Here is an 8,174-nt window from a genome sequence, read left to right on the forward strand (position 1 = left end):
GAGCCCAGCAGGTCGAGGCTGCGGTGGCCGGGAGTGGCCATTGCACTCCAGTCTGGGTGATGGAGTGAGACTCCAATTCAAAAAAAAAAAAAAGGTATAGTTTATCATTTGAAGCAAGAGACATAGGCCTACCTGTACTTTCTTAAATATTTAGCCATAATTTAAGTCTTGTATTTGTATCTCTACATAAAATTCTGTTTTACACACTACATACAGACACACACACAATTGTGACATCTAACACCATTCTATTTTATTCTTATATGGTTAGAGTCCTAATTTCAGCCAGCTAATTTGCTAAAATGCTGTTGGCTCTTCATAGAACCAAACGCATCCACAGATGCAAGAATACGTTATACAACACACTTTTGCTTCACCCCATTTTACTAGTGGAGATTATTTGTCAAATGTATCCATTTCTAAAACTATCTGTCTATCCAAGACACCCTGCAGACTGAGCATTGGACATGTGATGACCTCGACATGAGCACACACTGCTGAAAATCAGTTACCACAAGGGAGAGATTTCCCCACATAATGCTAAAACATTTTCTTGTGCCTCCTCACCTATTTAAATGCTAAAATTTACGAGCTCATATGTCCAGGTAATAACAAAGAAGCCACCCACTAGGCATTTATTTTAACTGGCTCTTGCTGCATACTGATAAGTAATGCTCATGACAGTGACCCTGGGACCACATGCAGAAGATGTTAGTGCCCTCTGAACATCAAAGTAAGATGAAATCATATCCAGCAGAGCTGTCATTTTGCAAGAACCTCACTGCACATAAATGGGTAGTTTTGATGACTCTATTAAATGTACACACCATCCCCTAACTATGCCCACAAAAAAATAATAGTACAAATATGTACTATGGTGAACATCTCTTAAAGTAGCTTAATATTGCTGAAGAGCTGTGACGTCTCTGATTTTGTTTCTTTTATTGGATATCTGTGGGAGAACATCCCTAAAAGGAAGGCAGTGTGTTTTCATCTGTAGAGGTCCTAGGAGTCTGGAGATTTCTACCTGTTCTCTCGGTAACTCTAGGTGTGTGTGCTGGGTGATGCCGGACTGGCTATCCATTTCTTTAGCATTTTAATATATTTCCTCCTAAGATGGAATAAATACCAATCATCTCTACATTCATCAGGGATATCATTGATCAAAGCTAATTGAGTACCCATTAGATATATGCACAAGGATTGGGGAGAGATAGAAAAATAAAATTGTTTCTTGGGCGAAAGGCAAGGAAAAAGAAGATTATTGAAGGGCTGTAACTTTTAGGATGTTGGTACAGCATGGAGTCAGCTACATGGAAGAAAAAGCAGGTACTTTTATTTTAATTGTTTTAATTTTTAGTGTGAGAATGAAATGTGCCCATGAAGGAAAACAAAAAACAAAAAAAACCCAATTGCCAGGAAAACCAACTTCTTTTTATTTCATATTTTGTCCTAGAATCTCATATTGGGAATGATTGCAGAAGTTAGATGGCTTAATTAGGGACTGAACTGTAGAGAGTCTATACTATTCCTTGTATATGATAGTTAGACTTGATAGATATTTATTGAATGAATAAGTGACCTCCTAGCACCTTGTTGAAAGCAAATTGGGGAAGACTGATTTTCCACCAGTGTCAGAATTCCCTAGATTTTCTTTCTTTGTACCTTCCCATCTCCGAATGGGTCAGTCCCCATAAGGTGATGCAGCCCATACTGTCCTCTCCGATCCAGGCAGCCTACGTGTCCACTGAGTCTACACCTTTGAAAGGACACACAGTAGTTCCTATATGAGGCAGCACCTAACAGGAGACAACACTCTACATCATCTCCATGTTTTTAAGTGAATGGCGAAGCATGGAAAGAGAATAAGAGGAGAGTGCAGACGGTAATAGGACGAACCAACTGGAGAGACCTGAGGTCAGGAATCTGAACAGACCCACAGGGTTAGGGAAAGTCCTTTGCTGTATAAAAGTATCTCAGGAGCCAGAGGCTGGTTATCAAAAGAAAGAGAACGGGGCCAAAGTATAACAAACAGGAAACCTAGATCAAGTCAAGACCTGACTGCTTCTGCATTTTAGGGTGATCAGAGTAGTGATTTAATTCCATCCAATCCCTGGAAAATAGACTATTTGCAGGGCATGCCAGCAGTTTGGGTGGATTCTGTTCTTGGTCAGTAGACAGAACTTCAGAATATTAGAGATAGAACCCCCAATGCCCTGGTTTCCCTAGAACTGAAGGACTTTCAGTGCTAAAACCAGCATAGTTCTGAGCAAACCTGAAGGGTTGGGTGCCTTAATTAGGGATTGCAGCAAGACTGGATCCATTTATTTTTTATCAAGCATTTACTGTGCCAAGTACAATGCTAGGCACTTGCAAAACAAAAATAGACCATCCCCAAGAAGCTTGCAATATGGCGGTTGAGAAATGCATTGACGGGATAACACAAATGCCATAGTGGACCTGTAGTGGACAGACAGCCCGGGTTCCCCTTCAAAACCAAGGTAATCCCTCTCAGCTGCTTGGAGAGTTGCCTGCTAATGGCTCCCTGCTAAATCCTTCACAGTACTTGCCCTCTGCTGAAGGAAGCTGTCCTACCCAAGGCTGCACCTCCTCTTTGGAGAGAGTCTTTATCCAGTGACGGTCAATGTAAGTTACAAAGGTCCAGCTCTCTTGCACCATTCCGGACAAATCTGATGGGCCAGTCTAGCTCCAGGGTACCCCATGGGATCATCTGAGATGTCTGCTTCAACTGCATGGTGGTTCAACACCTACTTCTCTCCCTCACAGCAGTTGTCTCCAGGAGCATTCACCAACATACTTCTTATAAGCAAACTTCAGAGTCCCAGAGTCAGTCCTCAGGGAAGCCAACCTACAACCAACATCTAACGTTGCCACTGTACCAGGTGCTCAGAAGAGAAAGTTGCTAAAAAAAAAAAAAAAAAAAAAATTACAAGTTATATTTAAGAGTTTGAGCAAAGAATAATTTGCGAATCTGGTAGTCTCCAAACTAGCACAGGCTCAGAGAGACTCCAGCTCAGCTGCATGGTGGAAAAAGATTTATAAACAGTAAAGGAAAGGGACGAACAGCAAATGGAAGTGAGAGACAGAAACAGCCAGATGGGTTACAGCTCAGCATTTATCTTATTTGAACCCGGTTTGAACAGTTGGCCATCTCTGGCCAAAACTAGGCGATTGGCACAAAACTGGTTTCTCTCTGTTTACACATCCAGCTAGGTCATAGTTCAACTTGTGAAAGGTTGCAGAAAAACCCTCTAAGCCGAACCCAAAACGTGCACGTGGGCAGCTTTGGGTTAAACTTAATTTAGCAAGGTGCATAGGTGCCCTGGTAGCCTAAGAGAGAGATTCGCCCTAATCAGTGGGTTAAGCAGAAGCAGGAATTAACCGGACAGAGAAGAAAGGGAGGGTCTTCCAGCTCCAGCCAATGGCATGAACAATGGCCCCACAGTGGGAGAGACCAATGTAACCATCAGGAGGGACCAAGTGTGGCCTTGGCAGAGAAAGTGAGAGAAGCACGGTGAGAGCTAAAGCCTGAGGAGCAGCCCACTGTGTCGGTGGAAGGAGGATTGTCTGTAGCCTAAGAGCAGTGGGAGGCTGTTGAAGGGTTTTGGTAACAGGATCCTACCCAAGTAGAGGAGATCAAATTCACAGGATGCCATAATCACCACAGAGTCAGCAACCAGCAAGACCGACCGAATGCCGGACACTGACCTGGGTCTTATTTCTGCCATGGCCTAGGACCGGAATTGGCCCAGCTTGGAACGTGACTGAGCCTGCAAGCAGGGGTCAGAGAGCTTCACCTGAACCAGTCAGGGCCGGGGTCAGGAGTCAGCACAATAATTACAGGAAGGCAGAAGGTTTTACATTTTATACTATCCTAGCCAAAGACTGTATTTTGTTTTTAAGGTTAAAAAAGATGGAGGAGCATCCTCTTTTCTTTCTTGACATAAATTTAAATCTCCATCACCCTTCTCTTGTTTCCTCTCTCAGGCTTTGCTATTTTCCCTTGCCCCTTTGTTTAGCAAACAGATTTTTATTTTGTGAACTTGCTGTGCCAACAGTGCCTGGATGGCGAAGGCACCCTGGTGGGAAGACAGTCTCATGCGTGAAGCCCTACCTTCCATGTCTCAGAGTTGTTTTGCCCTCCATGGAGGTCACTTGACCTCCATGGAGGGCCACTTCAGAGCTCACAAGCAGGGCTTGCATGGTTTCTCTGCAGCCTCATGGCTTGAAGCTTTGCAAGGCATACTTCTCCCCGAGATAGCGTTCAGGCCTGGGCAGCCTGGGTGGACCTCACTACTGATTCTGGTGAATATTGCCTGAGAAAAGGAGTTAGCAAGAGCCAAGTGCACTGAGGGTAGGTACAGGGCTTGTTAAATCACTTTGAGCTTAAAAACTGACAATGTGTTCCCTGCGACACTGTGTCTAAAGTCCACCACTTTGCTGGCACCTAGTTGTCTGGGACATTCCCCAAACTCTCACGGTTTCAAAAATATCACACTGGGACCCCTTCACCAGGAAAGGCTTGCTGGGAGGGTAGAGCTTTTGGGTGAGAAGAAAGGTGAATTGTTTGGGTCATTGAACATTCTGCTAAGAGTAGTTTTCCATAGAGACGAGTGGATTTCACTTTCTATTTGTGAAGAGAAAGAGCCAGGAACTTTTGCCATTTTAGGCCGGGAAAGATCTCAGATCTCTTGAAGGAAGGGAGATGTGTCAAGTTGGAGTACATAGGTATCAAGGCAACACAACTGTAGGAAGAAACGCAGGAGCCAAGGATAGCAGGTTTAAGAAAACAAGTAGGGTTACTTTTCTGGACCTGTTACAGTCAGTGTTCAACTTTGCTCATTCTGATACTGCACTTTTTAATGATTATTTTCCAGACATCACTAGGAGATCTCAAGGCAACTTGCAAATTTTTTTTTCAGGTATACAATAATTGTAACTTACAAAGCAAAGACAAAAACAAAAAAGGAAGAAAATGTATTGTCCAAAATGCAATGAGTAACATCGATAAGCAGAGCCAAATTTTTGATCTGCATCAGGGGTCTTCTTCTGTAGAGAACTTGAATTGTCACTGGCTGATAAAACCAGGGGCTGGTGTAGAATTTCCTATCTGTTGCCCAAATCACAATTGAAAATAAAGTTGTCATGTCGCATTATTGAATGTCACCTTCATTGCAGGAGAATATGAAAAATCACTTCGAATTTAGATCTCCTTATAGACGGTAAGTACTTCACATACACTTTATGAAAATTGATGCCCACAGGTCTTCCCATGAGATAAGTCAGTGTCCCAAAACACAAAATGTATTTTACTGGTAGAGATAGATATTTGTGTGGTGTTGGCTTGGGGAACACTTTGCTTGAGAGCTGCTTTCATTTAGCATCGTTGATGTGGCCATCTCAAGGCTGAAGAAACAGAATTGAACTTTTTAAGTCTTTCAGCTCAACTGCTTCCTACAAATTGAATGTGAAAAGTCACCTTTTTTCTTTTCAAGTGAGGCATTATTCAACTTCTCTGAGCAGCTCCCTGACTGCTTTGCCCTGAATACTTCTGGAGTAGGTCTCTCAGTCTGTTTAAATGTAAGCCTTTCTTAGGTAAAAGTCAAAAACGCATGCTCTTTTTAGTGTAACTTGAAGTTCAGACTGTACTGTCTACATTATTAGATCTAAAGATGAATAAGAGCAGAGAGACAGAGAGCTTGTTTGTCACTAACCACAGAGGCTTCTGTAAGGTCCCTTTACCCTGCCAAGGGGAAGGGGTATTTTCGTCTCACCACCACCCTCTGCCTCTTCTCCCTTAGTAAATGCTGAGGGATACACTCTCCCATGAGGCATTCAGAGTGTTTATTGTCCATGTTCTTGTTTTTTCTTTCTTTTCTTTTCTTTTTTTTTTCCCAAGAACTTCAGACATAGCAGGAAGACTGAAGTTTCCATCAATCGGTTCCTAAAACCAATCATTTCCATTCTAGGACAAGACTTGGCATGGTTATGGCATCTGCCAAAGGGCATTGGATAAGGTGAGCCTGTTACCTCAGTTTCCTATTATCCTGGAAAGCCTGGGGTCCTGGAAATGTGAACTCACTTTGTTGGCTAACCAAGAGAACGCCAAACACTGCCTGGTCACCTCAGACATTTCTGGGATTCTGAGATGGGGCTATTGAACGCTCTTCTCTCCGACTCTGTCCCTAACTTAAGCCAAAGGGGGTCTAAAGTGTGGGAGAATCTCACTAGTATTATCAAGACCCAGGAATGCTGCACAGACAGTGCCTGAGTAAGGGATGTGTCTGTGATGTGACTGAAACAGAACTCAAAGGTTAAGTGTGGAGGAGATGCCGCAGAGTACTCCAAGACTTTTCAAAGGCTGGAGGACTCCCCTCAGGACTTCTGTCCATTCCTCCTTAGTGTTGGCTTCTAATTTAATACAACATCAGCCACACATTTGACTTCTTAAACATGGATGGGTCCACTTCGCAACTTTCTTCTTCAAAACCTTTGGCGTAACTTCTTTCCCTCAGATTTAGACTGTCTCCCCACCTCCTGAGAAGGTCTGACACATCAATAACGACAAGAGAAACTTACTTTAGAATGAGGCACAGTCCTAAGAGAATGCAAATTCTCTGAAAGCTTTGCTACAGGCTCCATGGTGGCCTTGGACAATCAGTCTCACTATTCATATTTAAAGTTTCATTTTTCTCCCTTTCAGATTTTCCATTCCCACCCATGTCCTTGTGATGAAATTTAAAAGTCAACTTAGAATCCTGCATCTAGGAAGATGGGACAGAGAGGTACACTTGGGGAGATTGGTTTTAGGACACGCCCTCCCCCGTGTATACCCTAATCCCAATATACTCAAAGTTCCACAGTTGGTCCTCTGGTTCTGGTACAGAAAAAAAGTTGGTGCTTCCTATTTCCAGGTTTTGCATCTGGCAAATACCGTCCATGTATACATGGGACTATGCAGTTAAAACTTGTGCCGCTCAAGCATTAACTGTACTTTCCTCTATGGTTTTCTCCAGTTACAACCCTAGATATTATATAAAAATAAGTATAAGAAGACTGAACAGTGGAGAGAAGAAGGTAGACCAGCGATGGAACTCAGGAAGACACACCAACCAAACACCACAGGATAAACACTATGTCAGCTGGGTGCGATGGCTCGCGCTTATAATCCCAGCAATTTGGGAGGCTGAGATGAGAGGATCACTTGAGGCCAGGAGTCAAGCTCAAGAAAAAACATGATGTTCCCAGCCCATTCATGTCAGTAAACATGGAGTGGGGTGTCGACACTTTGACCCTCATCAGGGTATAATGAGGCACCCAATGTTCCTGCCAGGAGCGTGTCAGAGGGGCTAAATTAAGAGGCTGGGGACTGCCCACCAGCTAAGAGTAAGTCTCCATTCTCACCTCCTTCTGCCCCCATACTTACTCACAGTGTCAGTGACACTTCACTTCCACTCCACAGACAATACTTTTTTTTTTTGAGTTGGAGTCTCACTCCAGACTGGAGTCCAGTGGCTGCTGCCGGCCACCGCAGCCTCACCTGCTGGGCTCCGGCGATCCTTCCGCCCCAGCCTTCTGAGTAGCTGGAATTACAGGCATGCGCTACCACGCCCGGCTGATTTTTTGATTGATTGTAGAGATGAGGTCTCGCGGCCCAGGCGGGTCTGGAACCCGCGGGCTCAGGCAATCCACTCACCTCAGCCTCCCAAAGGAGCAGGATGACAGGCTGAGCCACCGAGCCCGGCTTCCACAGGCAATATTGAGGCACCCCTCCTTCACCCATATGAGAAAGCCTAGTACTAAGAGTCAGGGCTTTCAACGTTGCCCAGGGGCAGCGCGGCCACCCCCACCATGGTGTCAGTGGAGACCATCTGGGGAAGCCAGAATCCCCACCCCCACCCAGAAGTGCAACACCTTCCCCTGAGGAGGTGAAGTCAGATATAACCGGCTAAAACAGAATGTTTAAGTAAGATACAATCTCATAACATAATATAAAAATGTTCAAGTTTCATTTGGAAAACATTCATACCAAGAACCAGGAAGATCTCAAATGGAATTTAAAAAAGGCAGTCAATAGATGCCAACACCCCAAAGACACAAATGTTAGAATTATATTGACAAAGACATTAAAGCAGTTACCAAAAAAAGTTTTA

This window comes from Carlito syrichta, unplaced genomic scaffold (assembly GCF_000164805.1).
Source record: "Carlito syrichta isolate Samal-C Ts95f unplaced genomic scaffold, Tarsius_syrichta-2.0.1 Scaffold305177, whole genome shotgun sequence".
In the NCBI taxonomy this organism is placed as follows: Eukaryota; Metazoa; Chordata; class Mammalia; order Primates; family Tarsiidae; genus Carlito; species Carlito syrichta.